Consider the following 18356-nt stretch of genomic DNA (forward strand, 5'->3'; position numbering starts at 1 on the left):
AAGCTGGGATTTATGGAACTTTTTCATGTGAACAATTTTGAATTAAAATAAGATTGGCCTTGTTAGGAATCAAAAATTTAACCAAAAGAGACAAGATAAACTATATTAGCAAAGCAGTAGATGCTATGAAGGGCTGTCACTATGGCACTAACTAAATTTTGTTCATTATTTGAGACTTCTCCAGTTTGAATGCTCCTGACATCATGTGTTACTTCCTGAACGAATCAGATAGCAATGGAGTAGAGTATTTTATAAGAGTTTCCAATTGTCTTCAAATAAATTGAAAAATTCTGCCTTTTTGGGGCTAGACAATAATTCTTGCTCTGTGGGAGTAATACAGTATTTCCAACTCATGACAATAAAATCTTTATTACACAGCATGTGTTCTCATTCTTGTATGTTATGGTCACAGTTCTCCACATTTTTGCATCAGTTATATGCAGCTGTAACAATGGAATTACATTGGCCTAAAACTGATGTAACAGAATGGGGAATCAGCCCCTACTTTGAACTCTTCTCTGATCAGAAATTAATTATGAGAACTGTAGCTGGTTAAAAACCAGTAGTTTTCGGGTAAAAGCAGTTCCTTTACCATCTGCCTTCGCTTTGGGACCCATCCCACAATTTTAACCACTTTCCCCCCTTTGTACAGTATTTTACTGAATTAGAATACCATCAACACGTTGGTCCCTTGACTTCAATAAGGCTCCATGGTGGCACAGGGGGCCCACCTGACCTGAGTCATTTGCTGGATCAGAGCCTTAGATAATAATAACACACCATTTCTACACTTTTCACTTCTTCTACTCCAACCCCCCCTTCGCTGATATTTTAAGATGCCAGTTCAGATTAAAATAACTCTACTGAGTCCAAACCTGCTCCCAGTGAAGTAAATTGGAGCAGGATTAAGCCAAAAGGGAGGGAAATCTTGAAAGTATCTTGGAAAGTTAAATGCAGAATTCACTATGTAGTCCTGCATAGATAATATTACATGGAACTTGATTACTATCATCAGAGTTCAGATACTGTAGTGATGCACATGATAGACAGACAGACAGACAGACCCAATTAATAACCTGAGAAATTGAGTGGGGACAGCATTTGTCTTCTTCTGGTAAAAACAGTCTAACAGAGAGGAAAGCTTTTACAATTAATATTTTGATGGTTAAAAAGGAGAAGACAGGCACCATACATAAAATATAGCCCAAGTAAGACAAATTATACAGACAAAAAGCACATCAAAAACTATTTCAACACAAAAAAAAAAAGAAGAAGAAATCATTCTTTTCATGCTTTAAGAGTTGCCATGACACTGGAAGTTCTAGCAAAGTAAAAACGCTGTATACAATTGCAGCATAGCATTTATTTTCTAAATCTGAACAAGTGAGCTGTACTCAGTCTTGGTCTGCTGGTGATAAATTAAGGTTAGAAATATAATCAAAGTAATTTTTCATGTTGGAGTGGCAGCACTGGATACATTTAAGGCCAGAAAGTCTGAAATGATTACGTTACCTGTAGAGTAAGTTTTGTTGTGAATGCTGACTGCTGAGAAAATTTAGAGGATTTAGAGCATATTATGCCATAAAACAGTGGTTCTCAAACTTTTTTTTCCACAAATCACTTGAAAATTGCCGAGGGTCTCAGCGGACCACTTAATGATCTTTCCAGATGTTGTCTGTACTGTTAGCTAACTATTGTAAAGCGCTTTAGATAAAAGTGCTATATAAAAGAAACCCTTAATAATAATTAATATTTTTTGTTCTCCAAATAAAAGCACACAACTCATATTTTAATATCAGTAGTCTTATCTTTCTAATGTGGTGGATGTGCCCTCTCTCCACCGCCGTGGCAGCCCCCGAGCTGGGGCTGGGAAGGAGAGGGGGGTCTCTCCCCGACAGCCACAGCCCTGGAGCTGGGGAAAGTCGCCTCTTTTTCTGGCCCCCTCAGCCCTGCATGTCTCAAATTTGCCCCACCTCCTCTTCTCACCCCACTGCCCCCTCCCACCTACCCTGTATTTCCCCCAAGGCCACCACCTCACCTTACATGTGGGTCTTCTCCAGGATCCAGGCACCTAATTAGTGAAACCAGGCCTGAGCGGCTCCACTAATTAGGGGGGTTGCCCTTCATTCTCTCATGTGCAGCCACCCAAGCCCGCACCTTTGAGGGAACTATCACGGACCTCCTGAATGGAGCTCACGGACCACTGGTGGTCCACGGACCACAGTTTGAGAACCTCTGCCATAAAATTTATCGTGTAGTTCTATAGTTTCATGTCTAAAAGCCAGGCCTGCCGACGAGAGGGGGGCAAAAGAGGCAATTGCCCAGGGGCCCAGCAATTTAAAAGTGCCTGGGGGTCCCCAGCCACCACCACTGCTGCGGTAGCGGTGGCGAGGGCCAGGAGCCCCCGGGCCCTTTTAAATTGCCCAGGTGGGCCGCAGGGCTCCTAGGTGCGCTTGGGGTGGTACTGGCAGTGGCGGCAGCAGCTGGGCAGATATGTGGAAGCCCTGGCCATGCGAGAAGTGCACGCCCAGCAGCGGAACCAGCAGGAGATCCTTAGGCACCAGCCAGCGCAGGTGCAGTACTGCCCAAAAACCTCAGCCATCCCTTTCTAGGGGGCCCATTGACTGTTCTGCCCTGGGTCCCAGAATTGCTGTCAGTGGGCCTGCTAAGAGCTACAGTTTTAGACCCTTAACCAACAAGATGTTTAAGCATGTTCCTACATTTGCATATGTGAATAATCCCATTTAAGATATTTATTTTCAAAAGATATAGTATACAGGAACAGGTTTTCCTTCCCTTGAAACTACACCAGAATATTAAAAAAATGAACTTGCTGTAGTCATTTGACTCTTTAACTGCAGGGAATATCATCGTATTCCTCCACACAAAATAATCATGGTTTTATAGTTTACAATGGGTTCTCCTAATGTGCCCAGTGTGGTATCTGATATCAATCCGTTAAATTCTAAGGTACATAATCCAACCTATTGAACAGTTATGGATTTGACTGGACCCTAGAAACTATATAGTAATCATAGGCCTAAAAGCAGCATCAATATTTCAAACTCAGAATGGGCTAAGAATAAAATTATGGTTTGAAGAGGACACCTGCTAATACAAGAGCCACTACTCTGTTTATGTTCACCTGCACTGTATATACTTCTCTTTCTTTAAACCAGGAGGAGAAATCAAGCTAGTCAGGGCACTGTGACTGTCAATGAATAAAAGTAGTCACTTATTTTTATTTCTCTGTCTCCCACCATATTCAGAACTCTTGACACCTCCCCAGATCCAGAGCTATGTATTTTGGTTCTCTAAATTCCTAATGGCAAAAGTCCAATTTAAAAACTCTCCCCAAAGAAAATTCAAGATACTCTAACCAAATTCAGTCATCCTGCCATCACCTTCTCACCTGCCCAAATGTCTGTTAGGAAAAAGATGGGCCTTGCATGCTCCTGAAAGGCTGATAAATCCAAGCTCTAGAGGACCAAGAGGAAAGTATTCTGAACGCAGAGCTGGAGACCCCTCCAAGAAGAAAGCTCTCTCACCAGCTCCCCTTTGTTCCTGTTGAAGGACTTCCAGTTCTACTGCCTCTACTAATCTCAGTTATGGCAGTGTGGGCAGAGGAGAGATGCAGTCCCACTGAGTCCCAAATCATTCAGTGCTTTACAGGGTATACGGAGCACCTTCCATATCACCCAGAAACTAATTTGAAACCAATGCAAATCTTGGAGTATTGCTGTTGTGTATACCCTGTACATTACACCACTCAAGGAACAGGTGCTACATTCTGCACTCATTTAAACTTCTGAGCAGTCCCAATGTACAGCCCCCTGAATCACCACAATCTACTCTCGAATCGAGAATGGCATGAATGATAGTAGCGAGATCCACATCTGAAAGGAAAGGTCACTTTCTTTTGCCTACGGCTGCTATATGATTTTATGAAAGTAGCCCTGGGTTTAATAAATCCCTAAGTCTGCGAACTTGGGCCACAAATGGAAGGTGCTCTGCCAGCCAGGAATGCTGGTACTATCTTCACCCCCTCCCCTGGTAGTTTTTCAAATAAATATCACTTCAGTCTTGCCTCAATTAAGACTCAGCCAAATCACCCTCATCTATTCTCCAAATTTGCAAACACAGTCGGCTATTTGTGTTACTGCACCAACTGGATAGGATGTGATGAGAATGTGGAACTGTCAAGGTTCCTCCCCCACTCTGAACTCTAGGGTACAGATGTGGGGACCTGCATGAAAAACCTCCTAAGCTTATCTTTACCAGCTTAGGTCAAAACTTCCCCAAGGTACAAAATATTCCACCCCTTTTTGTCCTTGGATTGGCTGCTACCACCACCAAACAAATACTGGTTACTGGGGAAGAGCTGTTTGGACACGTCTTTCCCCCCAAAATACTTCCCAAAACCTTGCACTCCACTTCCTGGACAAGGTTTGGTAAAAAGCCTCACCAATTTGCCTAGGTGACTACAGACCCAGACCCTTGGATCTTAAGAACGATGAACAATCCTCCCAACACTTGCACCCCCCCCTTTCCAGGGAAATGTTGGATAAAAAGCCTCACCAATTTGCATAGGTGACCACAGACCCAAACCCTTGGATCTGAGAACAATGAAAAAGCATTCAGTTTTCTTACAAAAAGACTTTTAATAGAAATAGAAGTAAATAGAAATAAAAAAAAATCCCCCCTGTAAAATCAGGATGGTAAATACCTTACAGGGTAATTAGATTCAAAACACAGAGAACCCCTCTAGGCAAAAACCTTAAGTTACAAAAAAGATACACAGACAGAAATAGTTATTCTATTCAGCACAATTCTTTTCTCAGCCATTTAAAGAAATCATAATCTAACACGTACCTAGCTAGATTACTTACTAAAAGTTCTAAGGCTTCATTCCTGGTCTATCCCCGGCAAAGACAGAATATAGACAGACACACATACCCTTTGTTTCTCTCCCCCCTCCCAGCTTTTGAAAGTATCTTGTCTCCTCATTGGTCATTTTGGTCAGGTGCCAGAGAGGTTACCTTTAGCTTCTTAACCCCTTACAGGTGAGAGGAGATTTCCTCTGGCCAGGAGGGATTTTAAAGGGGTTTACCCTTCCCTTTATATTTATGACAGGAACAAACATTAACAGCACACCGAATATGCTGGAGCCTATATTTCCTCACTCAGGGTCTGACATAAAGCCCACTGAAGTTACTCGGACTCTTTCAATTGATTTCAGTTGTTTTGGATCAGGTCTGATTTCTCCTAATGGTCTCAAATACACCCTGAAAAGGAATGAAAAAGAACTGACCCTACCCCCCACAAGAGATCTCTGAGTAAAATAGCAGTTGCACAATTCCAATATTTGGGACATCCCAGCTAGAAATGAATAGAACAACCAAAAAAGTAAATCCATCCCCTGCTACTATTGACCTCTCACACATCCCAATAAAACCTCAGGCTCCATGGTATCAAAAGCATGTGAGAGATCTAAAAATCTGCACAGATACTTTATCCTCCTCCATTGCTAACAGCAGATAATTTACATTGATATATAATGTATATTTGTGCACTAGCAAACTACTGGAGAATGAGAGATGAATTGTGCCAACTACGTCTTCCACTTTTTTTGCTTTCGAAACATAAATAAGCTGAGCAAGTAAAATGTTTACAGCAGTTTAACATACATAAAGAGGGGTTTGGTTCTTGTAAAGGCAGAGGCTGGAAATGTCAATTAATATCAACAAATTCATTTAGGGCTGTAGTTCATCAATAACTGAGCTCCTCAGTTTCTTCTGTCAATCTCTGGGACCACATAAAAACATGCTATTCTGTATAAGTAGCCTGCCATGTGCATGCCAGTGAAGAAATCACTCTTGTGTATGGCCACCAGATTACTATGGATATGGTTAGGGAATAGAAGCAAATCTCAACTATGTAAAAATACCCACTGTGATAATGTACATTTAGGCAATGTACAATTAATAGTTCCAAGAATATGCTACTAAAACGGCAGGCTAACCCTGGGGGAAAAGTTATAAGAAAAACTGCAAATGAAGCACAGAGTTGAATGCAAACACGTGCAAGTGTAATCCACTGGTTAGTGTGTGTTATACATCCCCCTCTCTGCCTGAACCACGGAAGTTACTTCTCTAGCTATGGAGCCTGACTCTTTAGCTCAAGCTAGAAAGATTCATGCTTTTAACTCTTGAGACCCGCAGTTCAATTCCCATGATGTTTCCCAGCATTTCATTAGCATCTGACTTAGAATGCTAATAGATTCTTATTGTACGACATACAATACACAATAGTCCTCCATGGAGATAAGTCCTCCCTTTTTGGAGGAGACTGTTTCAAGATACACTGCCTTTGAGTGACTGGTTTTTAAAAGACACACCTGGACAACACCTAGATATTTAGTACATATACATAACTCTACACAATTTTTCTCCATACAGATATCTTGCAATGGTTATGATGATCAGTGTTCCACAGGTTTTCATTAGAGACTTTACACAACATTCTTTCGGTGAACCTAAGGGATCCCTGTACCCCAGTGCCCACTGCCAATTTGCATCAAGAGGTTTTGGGGTCACAATTCCCAATGGCAGCCAGATCTTCTAATTTAATTATACCTCTATTAATGTTGTTGTAAATATTAATATTGTTCAAATGGTAATAATTGAAACTTGTTACCATCTGGTGGCTATTTGGTAGCCTACAAGAAATGTCTGTTTTGTAAGGGACAAGTATGTACATTGCAAAACTAACACCATAATTAATACAGATCAATTTAGGACTATGGGAGTTCCACTTTGGAGGCAGTTCTCATACTAAAGCTCTACTACTGCTATATATCTTCAAAGAACAACAGTTACAGATAAGTAATTATCTCTCTTTTGGACACACACAAATTACACATAGTGTCTGTAATTATATGAAAATATAGCTGTACATGTCTATGCATGCTAGATGAATGATAGCCAAGTTTATCGGGAATAATGTGCACATCTCAGAACAAACAGAAGATCCTTGGAATAAACAGGCATGCTTGTGAAAGCACAAATGTTCTGAACACAGACCTAGTATATTAATAGAGCAAAATACATTGCAGGTTTGTTATGTCATTTGGTAAATCCTCTCTGAATGTTCTCTCCTTTCTCATTACATATTTATATCTGCAGAGTAAGATAAAAAAAAATGTACCCTGGTATTTTCTACCTCTCTACCCTCTCCATGTTACTGTTACACTATACTTCACTATAATTATTCTTAAGAGACAATGCGTTTTACAGACTAATTCACAGACACCCTGAAACTGTTAAATTATTTACAAAGTCAAAGGAAAGACCTTAAATTGTGTTCCCACTCTGAAATACTTTGGCATTTTAAGCTTCACGATGTGTGAAAGTCAGTGCATGCTCAACAATTCAGGGAAGTCAAGTACAAAAAGAGTCCACCAACCAAACAACGTACTCCGTTTTAGTAACATTAAGGCTCTGATTGAAATCCCCAAATGCAAGGAAATTCACCGTGAAGGCTGAAAATTCTGGCTGGAACTCCAATACTAAGACATAACATTGCCTTTCAGATTTCTCTCTCTCTTTTTTGGGGTGCGAGGGGGGGCACAAAAGATAAAATATAGGTATCAGTCTAGATTTTCAGATGTACAGTATCTTTCCCTTTTGGGACTTGAAGTTGGAGCAAAAGTTATGACACTCTTCATGAGGTAATGTAAGGCAATTTTTAGCTGCTGCCAAAAGTTATCAAAGGATGAGCTTCTTGGGGAGCCTAGAATACATAAACTTTTTAGATGGCCTGAAAAGCTAATCTGAGCAATTCCTTTGAGTTTTAACTGCTCTAATAAATCAACTATAGGGTCAGATGTTTCTATAAAATCCTATAAAAATCTCCATAAAAATATTTAGCACAGTGTACTGTACTGCAAGCAATGCTCCTTGAACTTATTGCACATATATATTGCAGATTATAAATTTTCTGGAGCCCTGTAACAGTGCTCTCTCTCCCTCTTGTATCTTTTGCTAGTAGGGTCCGACAAGAGGGAAGATTTTCAGTAATTAGAGTTGTGAATTTGTTTTATGACTTTTTGTATTGTGTATCCTAGTCAGACTCTTCAGTTTCAACTAACTCCTGGGGACCCTACATGACTGAGCAGGCCCCCAAGTAGCATAATAGATATGTACTGGTTGTGCTGAGGCATAGCAGGAGCAGAGATCCCAAAAAATAAGACTGTGTATCCTCCCATGTGCCATGAAGATGATCCTGAAGGTTAACCTTCATAGCTTCCCTACAAATGGGTAATGTGGGGAGGCTGGAACATGACCAATGGTACCCTCCATTACACGGACTGATTGGGCCAAACGTTGCATAGGTAGGAAGAGCAATCTGCATTCATTACTTCTCTTAGCATGCTCAAGCCTGGCAGCGTAGGCAGCTTGTCTGGCTGGGCTAAGGATTCAGTCCTCATCCTACCATACATTTCTGTCTGATGCTCCTTCCACAGGATCTGACTCTAAAGGTCAAATACACAAAACGTGGAGGTTGCTGACACTGTGCAAGTAATGTAGACATGCATAAGCATCCAGTTACAGTGGCTTTAGTGCATTGTGCATGAAACGTCAAAGCAAGTCAAAACATGGGTGCTCATGTTTGCACGCATATTTTGCACAACCAGAGCCATTCCTAGGGTACGGCAAATCGGGATGGCTGTCCAGGGTCCCACACTTTGGGGGGCCCTGCGGTGACTGCCCAGAATCACCGTACGCTAAGGATGGCTCTGTGTGCATGCCATACTGGGGGCTCTAGGTCGGCCCAGGGTGGGTGGGGTTAGGGTGTGAGAGGCTAGGCTGGCCCAGGGACTTAGCGGGGGGCCTGATGGCGGCAGTGGGAGTCAGGCTCCTGGCATCGCTCGAGGGAGGGGGCGGAAGCCGGAAAGAGGTGGGGCAGGGGCAGAGTGGGGGGCGGAAGAGGCGGAGTGAGGGCTTGGGGAAGGGGTGGAGTGGGGGCAGGGCCTAGGGTGAAGGGGGGTTTGTCCCAGGCCCCACATCCCCCCTAGTGACGGGCCCTGCTGAAAACTGAAGTATTCTACACCGGAGTTTTTTGAACTGATCCAGTGGTGCAAAGCAGTCACATCTCTAGCTTCATTGGCTACTCAGAGATTCACCTAGTGGAAGGTGAATCCATAGGTGGTGCTGTCCTGTGCCATCCTGATCTGGGATAGCGGACATGTTGAAGGTGTATCTAAGTAAGCAGAGGTATGGCTGGAGTGCTGCTGTGGTCCTCCATTTATCTTCATCTGCTGGAATGTCCCTTTTGCAGTAGTTGCAGTTGGATGAAACTTAGAGGAGCCCCGAAGCCTGAACTACTTAGTGGATTTTGATTGTTGGTTGTGTTTTTTTCCTTTAACTTTTCACTAATTTTTATTGAAGTAATTTTTCATTTACACAACAATGACCAGAAGAAAAATAAAGTACATACATGAATCCTGCAGAAGACAGAAGAGTCTGAATGTATGGAAAAGACAATTAAACATATATTTCACTATTTGATTAAACTGAGAAGAAAAAACAATGAAAACAGCTTTCGGGGTCATTGATCTATGGCAACAGAGAAATAGCAAGGAAAGGCTAATGTAACAGCCTCAGCTAACTTATCACAAATGACACCAGATTTTATTGTACATTCTTTTAACCCTCCAGATAATGAGAGTTTCTCCATCAAACTGATATTAACTACTTTAGACTTATGGGTTGGGAGAACAAGCTTATTTTTTTAAACCCCTTTGGTCACAGCTCAGGCCATAGAGACAGAAGAGGTGGTATGTAAATTATTCTTCACTAGGCCAAGAAGGCCAAAATGTAGCCATAAGAGCAAAAAGAGAAATACCAAGAAATGTAGCAATATCTTTGCAAATATCAGGCTAGCACTTCTTTACCTGCAGGCATAAGAACTGAATGTGTGATGTCTTCACAGGCTGTGTTTTGGATTGACAACACCAACCTTTCCTTCTAGAGAGAAACTAGAAACTTGCAAGATTCCCAGGCTGGGGAGATAAACTCATGCTAGTGGGGCTCAAGCTAGCTCACTAAAAATAGGAGTGTGGATGTTGCAGCTTGGGAAGAAACTCCACCTGACATCCCGGCTCTGAGCTTGGGTGGCTAGCCCAATCTCTGCCAGAGCCACAACATCCGTATTATTTTTTAGTGTGCTAACCCAAGCCTGCTTGCTAGTGTGAGTCTGTCTACTTGGTCTGGAAGATTCACTCTCAGCAGCAGTGGAGACATAACTAATTTTACTGAACCTTGAGGGCAAGAATATGAAGAACAATGAGTTAGATATGCTCTTACTGCAAGGACAAATATTTTCTACTCAGTGTCAGATAAACTCATTTTCAGGCACCCATTTACATTTCACCTTTGTAAACAAGTTGTATAGCAGATGTGCCCTCTTCCAATCTGTACTATAACATCCATTTGATAAGTTGCAAAGTTGTAAATTGCCATAAGCTCTGGTGATGGGAGGAGATCAAGACAGACCATGCATTGTTCTAGACTAATTTTTGTTGTTTGTTTATCAGTAATGAGATGACTCAAGGAATATCTATATTTTATTATTTCAGAGCAATATTACAATTATTCCAGCTAGAAGTATTTAATAAGCCACATATATTGGGCCCAGAAAAGACAGAACATTTTTACAGAGACAACAAGCAAATTATTCTCAGGTCAATTTTTATTTCTGCTCTGCTAATCAGAGATTCTGATCTACTACAATATGGCAAAACAGTCTCATAATTTGTCCAGTAATATAGGCTACTTTAGAGCTGACAAAAACTAGCCTGCATTTTAACAGTAAACTAAACCCTCACCCCTCTTCCAAGCCCAAACAGCTGATCTTATCTCTGAAGAGAAAATGGTGGGAAAGGAATCCTCCCTAACATTTAACAGTAATCACAAGAGTTAGTGAATAATGCTCTCTGCCGTGAGAAAGGGATATTAATCCTTTACAATCTTCTTCTCAGGTGACTGGGGCCAAGAAATAAAGAGGAGTCTCTTTCCAGCACTTCTGTGTATCAACTTTCACATTTATAACACCAGGTGTCCATGGAGTGGCTCTGTAACTGCTACTGCAATCCGGAAACAGCAATAGCTCCTACTGATCCTGTGCATGATTCAAGGGTTAGAGGGTCATTATAACAGTGGATCTACCAACACTGCCTTCCACTAAATCTGGATCTCTGGAGATATACAGCCCCTTCGCTGCCAACCCCTCCCTACACACCAGTTCCACTGCCTCTATGCTTTCTGTGACCACAGAAGAGGGGGCAGGATTTGCCCCAATTCATTTCATTTTAAAAATAAAGAAGTCTTTTGTATACTAACTGGAAAGGAGCAGTGATGTCCTAAGCAAATCCTTTGGGATGAGAAGGCTTTATTTCCTCTACAGCTTTCTTAGCACTCTGTGCCACACTTGGTGACTGAAGATACAGTCAGACTTGCAATTCCCTATCCACCATGTTATGTTATCTGCTGCCACTCCTTTCCTATAGGCAAAGGTAACCACCACTGATTTCTGAAACGTTTGTCCTTCAAACTGTGGATTTGAGATTCTTGTGTGTAAAGAAAAGGGCAAACTAAAATAACAACTTTCCTGGGGCGTCAAACTGGGATTCACCAGCATTTAATGTTGAGTTACATTGTGATAAACAGTGGAGGGTTTTGATTTCAGTAAAAGAAATAACAGACGGCAGAAGTCTTTGCTCACTCATCTGGGGTTTTTCCCAGAAGGGACAGCTGGTGAGGCACACCCATTGCTGTAAAATGGTGGGAGCTTTTTCAAAGGCAGCCCAACCCACCACATTAATTTGAGGGGGGGAGAGACAAACTTTATCAAAACATCAACACTGACAGAGTTACTTTGATTGTTTTGTTATTTCACTGTTTAAATACTTGACAAGTATTTAAATACAACAAGTGGCTATGATTTCAGAAACAAACGTGACTTTGGCTACATTCACCCCAGCTCCCAACAAGAACATAGTTTTCCTCTTCTTCCCCACACCCCCCTCTTATTTTTTAGAAAAGATCATATGCAGAGATTGTATTTGAAACAGGAGTGTAGGCAAGTCAAAGGGAATTTGCTGATAATTATAATAATGCCTTATTTTGTTTCCTGATTTGAGAAACAGACTAGATCATCTACCTGTTCCTATGAAACGAAAGCAGTCAGAGAGCATATCTTACCCACGCTCAATTAGAGAATTTGTACATATTATTCTATATTTCTATACTGATGAGGTCTACTAGAAATTAGCAGAAAAGCATATGTTGTATACATGGCTATTACTCAATTCTAGACATTGTTAACAATTACTGCTTTTATACATTGGGTATTACATGCCATAATATAGCGTATACAACCTTTTACATAGTCTTACAATTATATCGATACCTCTATTATTTCGTGGTCTTCATATTTTAAATGTAAGGGGAAAAATAAGATTTTTGGGGGGAGGGAGGAAGAGGAGGAGAATTTGTGATATTCTACACTCAGGGCTTGTCTACACTGGCAAGTTTTATCGATGAAACTAATGCTGACAAGGAAAAATCAACAAAAGCAAAGTCGCCAAAGTGTGTCTACATTTGCTCCCTCTGTCGACAGTTCATGTCCACATCCGGGGCACCTTTGTCGACAGCGAGAGCAATGGACTGTGGGGATGTATCCCACAGTGCCTGGCGACACTATCCGTCGCTAGGTGTTGTGGGAATGTGGAAACGGAGTGCAGCGCATCCTGGGATGTGCAAAATGTACCATCATGCACAGCTTTGTGTCCCACCTCTCCAATGCTTTCTGGCTTCCTTTCACACCGTTTTCCCAACTGTCATTCTTTTGCAGTGCGCGCCACATCTGCAGTGAGAGAGGATGGATCCCACACTTCTCTCCTATGAGCTGTTAGCTGTCATGAGGACATCGCGCATGGCAGCACAGTTACTCGCAGAGTTACTCACAAAGTTAACAGAGGATGAATCGCAAGCATCCAAGTGTGATATGGACAGCAGCAATGTATCAGTGCTTTGTGCATTCACAGAGCAGCTGCATATGGTAGACCGTCGCTTTTGGGCTAGCAAAACAAGCACTGATTGGTGGGATCGCATTGTCATACAGGTGTGGGATGACGACCAGTGGGTACAGAACTTTAGGATGCATAAAGCAACCTTCATGGAGCTGTGTGCTGAGCTGTCCCCCAACCTGTGGCGCAAGGACACGAGATTGAGAGCTGCCCTTTCAATAGAGAAGCGTGTTACAGTCGTTGTGTGGAAGCTGACGAATCCAGATTGCTACCGGTCAGCTGCAAATCAATTTGGAGTAGGAAAGTCCACTGTTGGGGCTGTATTACTCCTAGTGTGCAGGGCAATAAATCGCATCCTGCCTCGGAGGACCATGACTCTGGGAAATGTGCATGAAATAGTGGATGGTTTTGCAGAGATGGGTTTCCCTAACTCTGGCGGGGTGATTGATGGCATACACATTCCAAATTTAGCGCCAGACCACCTTGCCTCTGAATACATCAATAGGAAGGGATACTTCTTCATGGTGTTGCAGGTGCTTGTGGATCACCGGGGACATTTCACAGACATCATTACAGGCTGGTCTGAAAAGGTGCACGACACAAGCATCTTCAGGAACAGTGGCCTGTACAGAAAGCTCCAGGCGGGGACTTTCTTTCCAGACCACAAGATCACAGAGGGGAATGGGGAAATGCCCAAGTAATCCTGGGAGACCCAGCTTACCCCTTACAGCCCTGGCTGATGAAATCTTACACAGGGCACCTGGACAGCAGGAAGGAGCGTTTTTAACAACAGGATGAGCAGGTGCCGCATGGTAGTCAAATGTGCCTTTGGCCATTTGAAAGCTCACTGGAGGTGTTTCAATAGCAGGATAGACCTTACTGAGGATAATATTCCCGTGGTCATAGCTGCGTGCTGCACTTTGCATAATCTGTGTGAATCTAAGGGTGAAATGTTTGCTCAGGTGTGGAGCACTGAGGCAGGGCGCTTGGCTGCACAGTTTGAACAGCCAGATGCTAGGGCTGTCAGAGGAGCCCAGAGGGCTGCTATTAAATCAGAGAGGCTTTGAGGAACCACTTTGACAATGAGGGGCAGTAACACATGTCTGCTTTGGAGCTGCTTCCCTGGTGCATCCATGTACAATTTTGGGGCCCAAGATCCATGCAACAAAATGTCTTGGAAGCCTGGTCCCGGAGTGAATTGATTGCTATACACTTTTGTAGAACACAGAATAAAAACACTGAACCATTAAATACCTTTGCATTTATTTATTGTTAAAAAGAGTAAAACCTCACAACTGTTTGCAGCTCCAGCTATCATTGTGCAAGCTGTGAGAGGGGGTTGGAGTGATGGGGAAACTCAGGAGGGCTGTGAAGTGAAAAGGAATGTGTGGGCATAGAGGGGGGTGGGGTTGGCAAAGAATTGTGCATGTGCATGTTCTGCAGCGGAGGTCGACCACGGATATGCTCAGTCTGCAGCTGTATCAAAGACCTGAGCATCTCTGACTGATCCTCCATAACTTTTATCATCCATTCTGTCACTTGCCTAGCAAATGCAGCATTCTCTTTTCTATCCTGCCTTTCAACTTCCCAGCACTCTTTGTGTTCCCTGGTCTGTCTCTCATCAAGCTGCAGCACCTCCCGGAACATGTCTTCTTTGCTGCGCGTAGGGTTTCTCCTTATCTGGCGAAGTCGGTCTGCGTGGTGTGTTACTCCAAGTGTGTGCTGAACAGAAGAGGGATTGTTACGTTCCAGCAAATGATTGAAACATTTTCGTAATAAGGGCCTTTTGCTAGTAGAAATCACTTTCTCTCTGAGGCTCTAGGCAGGCGCATAGCTCCACAAGCACCCCAATCGTGGTGAGTGTTGGGAGTGGGGAGAAGGCGGTTGTGTGTATGGACAAAATGTTCATGGCTTGAAGGGCAGCTTTGCAGGGAACTCATTCTAAAATTATCACACACTTTTTCACAGGCAGCCAACCTGCTGGCTGACCTCTCACTGCTGTGGGTTACCAGTTAAACCAGGGCACAACTGCTGAATGCTTGCGGCTTTCACCCCTGTCTATATGCAGCTTAAGTATGTGCCGCTTTGGTGCCAGCTCCAGTGATTGCTACACAGCATGATACAGTTTCCCACAATGGGGGAAACTAACAAGGCTGCAATCCCTTGGAATCTGCAGCAGAGGATTAACAAGTACCTCTTGGAAACTTTCCAGAGCCTCTCTTTGGAGGATTCCCTGCAGGTCTTGATGTCCATCGACACCCTGCTTGGCCATGCAGATTAACTACACAGGGCAATGTCCAGCTCACAGAAAACAGTACCTGCCTCCCCCTTTTCGATTCCCTATACAGGCCACAGCAACTTACCCAGCATCTCATCTGCTTCCTGCTCCCCGTTGAGCACTTCTGGAGTGGAGAAAAGTTCCTGGCTGCCTGCCCCACCGGGCAACCCTGCTGGGAGCACCACATCCTCTTCTAGCTCGACTTCTTCATCCGGGTTACCCCCTCTTTCTGCTGCCTGCGAAGTATCCACGGGGCTTTTGGCAATAGAGGTGGGGTCACCACCGAGGATAGCATTCAGCTCCTTATAGAAGCGGCAGGTCTTAGGTGCACCATTGGAGTGATGGTTCACCTCCTGCACCTTATGTTACGCCTGCCTCAGCTCCTTTATCTTCTCTCTGCACTGCTGCGTGTCCTGATCATAGCCCTTTTCATGCAAGCCTCGAGAAATCTGCCCATATGTGTCCTGATTCCTACAGGTCACTCGCAGCTGCAACTGAACAGACTCCTCTGCCCATATACTGATCAGATCCAACAACTCAGTGGTGGTCCAAGCGGGAGCACGTTTGGTGCGATAGCCAGCCATGCTCACCTGGGAAGCCACCTAGGAAGCTCCTCTGGGAAGCCACCAAGCAGGAAATGAGATTTAAAATTCCCGGGCTTGCAAGGGGGAGGGGTGGGTTGGCTGCAGGGCAGCAGAGTTCAAACCTCTGACCAGAGTGGCAGCATGGGAATTGTGGGACACTTTCTGGAGGCCAATAAAATTGGGGAAAAAAAAAAAAAGCTGTGGTGTCTACACTGGCTGTTTGTTGACAATAAAGGGAGGGGAAAAGACAAAAGTCTCTTGCAGGGGTGGAAGTTTTTTGTTACCAAAACTAGGCAAAAAAAGTCACATTGCAGTATGTGTAATAGAGCCAGACTCACCCAGTGGCGCTTCCTGCTGGTCGTCCTTGGGAATTAGCTCACCAGCCTCCGGAGCGCCCTCTGCCATCTGGTGATCCACTTGTCACTGGCCCCCGTGTCCCTCCCGGACCTGGTGCCCTTTTGTCTGGGGTGCTGCCCCTCTGGCAGCAACCCCTCAGTCTCGGGATCTCCCCACCCAGGAGAACCCTCCACACACTATCCCCACTTTGCCTCAGTCTTGGCTTAGCCCCACTCCCCGGGGCAGTCCATCATCGCTTAGCCCCACTCCCCAGGGCAGACTGCAGTGCATCAGCCACTCATCACAGGCAAGGGGGTTTGGATCTGCTGCCTCTGGCTACCCATGGGCTGCCCCCTTGCAACCCCAGTACCTAATAGGCCCTAATCTAGGCCTCACAGCCTGGAGGTTTCCAGGCCGGAGCTCCCCTGCTCCCCTGGCCTTTCCCCCTCAGCCCTTCTCCAATCTAGGTATTCTCTCAGGTCCCTGCAGCCAGGCCCTTCCCTCTCTGAACACAGAGAGAGACTCTGGCTAAGCTTCAGCCTAGCAGCCCCTTTATAGGCCCAGCTGTGGCCATTTCCCGAATCAGGCTAGCTTCTCTTGCCCTCAGTCCTGGCTCTCTCCCAGGGCTGGCTTTTAAGCCCCACAGAGCAGGAGCGGGTAACCACCCCTTTACAGTACGCTATCGCTGTTTTGTCGCCAAAAGGCATTTTTTGGCGACAAAACTTGGCAGTGCAGTCAAGCCATCGGTGTTAATCTTTGATGAGGTGCAAGAAAAGATTCACACAAGGGAAAACATCATTCCCTCTGAAGTGTGTGCTTCATACGTTATTAGAGGGAGGAGAGGGATGTACTTTTTTAAAAGCAGTGAAATGAGGATTTACATGAGAAAGGCAGCATAAGTATGGGAAACAATATCTACAGACCTTACATATGCAGTGAAACAGCAGTTCTTCCATGAAACAGAAGATCTCTACTCAACAGCTTCCACTGCATTTGAGTCCTCCTGCATGGGAGTTAATGGTGCTTGCAAAAGCATTAACTTTGTTTTCAAAATTTACTCTGATTTGGGAGTGTATAATTTGGTGCATTTGCTGCCGGCTTTAACACATTTGGCACCCCAGTTTACCCACTGTGTGCACTCCAATGGAATTTGCATGCTGATGCTTCACTGATGCATCTCGCAATCTGCAAGTATGCCATGTCACTGGATTTTCCTCATGCTGAAGGATTCTGTATTATCTCGTAATAAGTTACTACAGATTGTTTACCTCTTTGTTATTTAGTAATCAGGAGCATATGGGCCATTGTCTATTAGCAAAGACTGTCTGACATGCTGCTACTCCTACATATTATATCAATGAGATGCTGATTTAAAATTTCAAACTAGAAAGATTTAAAAAACAAACAAAAAATATACAGCTTGCCATGTCTTTTTGCTTAATTAATACAGAACATTTAAGTACCGTACTTAAAAATGGCTTGCAACAAGACCAAGTTAAAGGCAAGGCCTATAGGACAATAATCCAGGGTCTGTAAATTTGAATAATAGAAATGTGGGGCTGGAAGGGACTTCAAAAGGTCATCTACTCTATCTCCTCATGTAGAGGCAGGACCATATATACCTATATCATCCATGACAGTTATTTGTCTAACTCGTTCTTCAGTTCCTCCAATAACAGTGATTCCACAACCTTCCAAGGTAACCTGTTCCAGTGCTTAACTATCCTTATAGTTAAAGATTTTCATAACATCTAACCTAACTCTCCCTTACTGAAAATTAAACTGTACAGATCCTTGCTCCTGCCTAAGGTATTATCCAGTATAGTAGTAGCTCATTAAACACTGAGCAGTCCATCACGTTGTACAGAGACCCTGTACTCTCCATAGCCTGTAGTCCCATAATCCAATAAGATTGCAATGGAAGTCTTGCCAATCACTGTCACTGTAGCAGGGCCAGTCCTTAAATCATTTCCCTCAAAAAACCCCTCATACTATATGTACCTTTAACAGTTCAGAAACTTCAGCTCACATTTATTTCAAACCCGAGTAGCTCCAGGGGCAGTTCCAG

General features: G+C 43.6%; 1 protein-coding gene and 1 long non-coding RNA gene across 2 annotated transcripts in view; both read right to left on the reverse strand.

The window, feature by feature from the left end:
- Nucleotides 1-18356, reverse strand: part of CLSTN2 (calsyntenin 2) — a 697293-nt gene that overhangs the window by 206435 nt on the left and 472502 nt on the right. The gene's annotated exons all lie outside the window — the stretch shown is intronic.
- On the reverse strand, nucleotides 14431-16467 carry LOC141993438 (uncharacterized). The gene is made up of 3 exons (XR_012640863.1): nucleotides 16291-16467; nucleotides 15454-15623; nucleotides 14431-14812 (listed from the first exon to the last, which is right to left on the reverse strand). It is a non-coding gene; the product is annotated as an uncharacterized LOC141993438 (long non-coding RNA).

The sequence above is a fragment of the Natator depressus genome, chromosome 9, assembly GCF_965152275.1.
Source record: "Natator depressus isolate rNatDep1 chromosome 9, rNatDep2.hap1, whole genome shotgun sequence".
Lineage (NCBI taxonomy): Eukaryota > Metazoa > Chordata > Testudines > Cheloniidae > Natator > Natator depressus.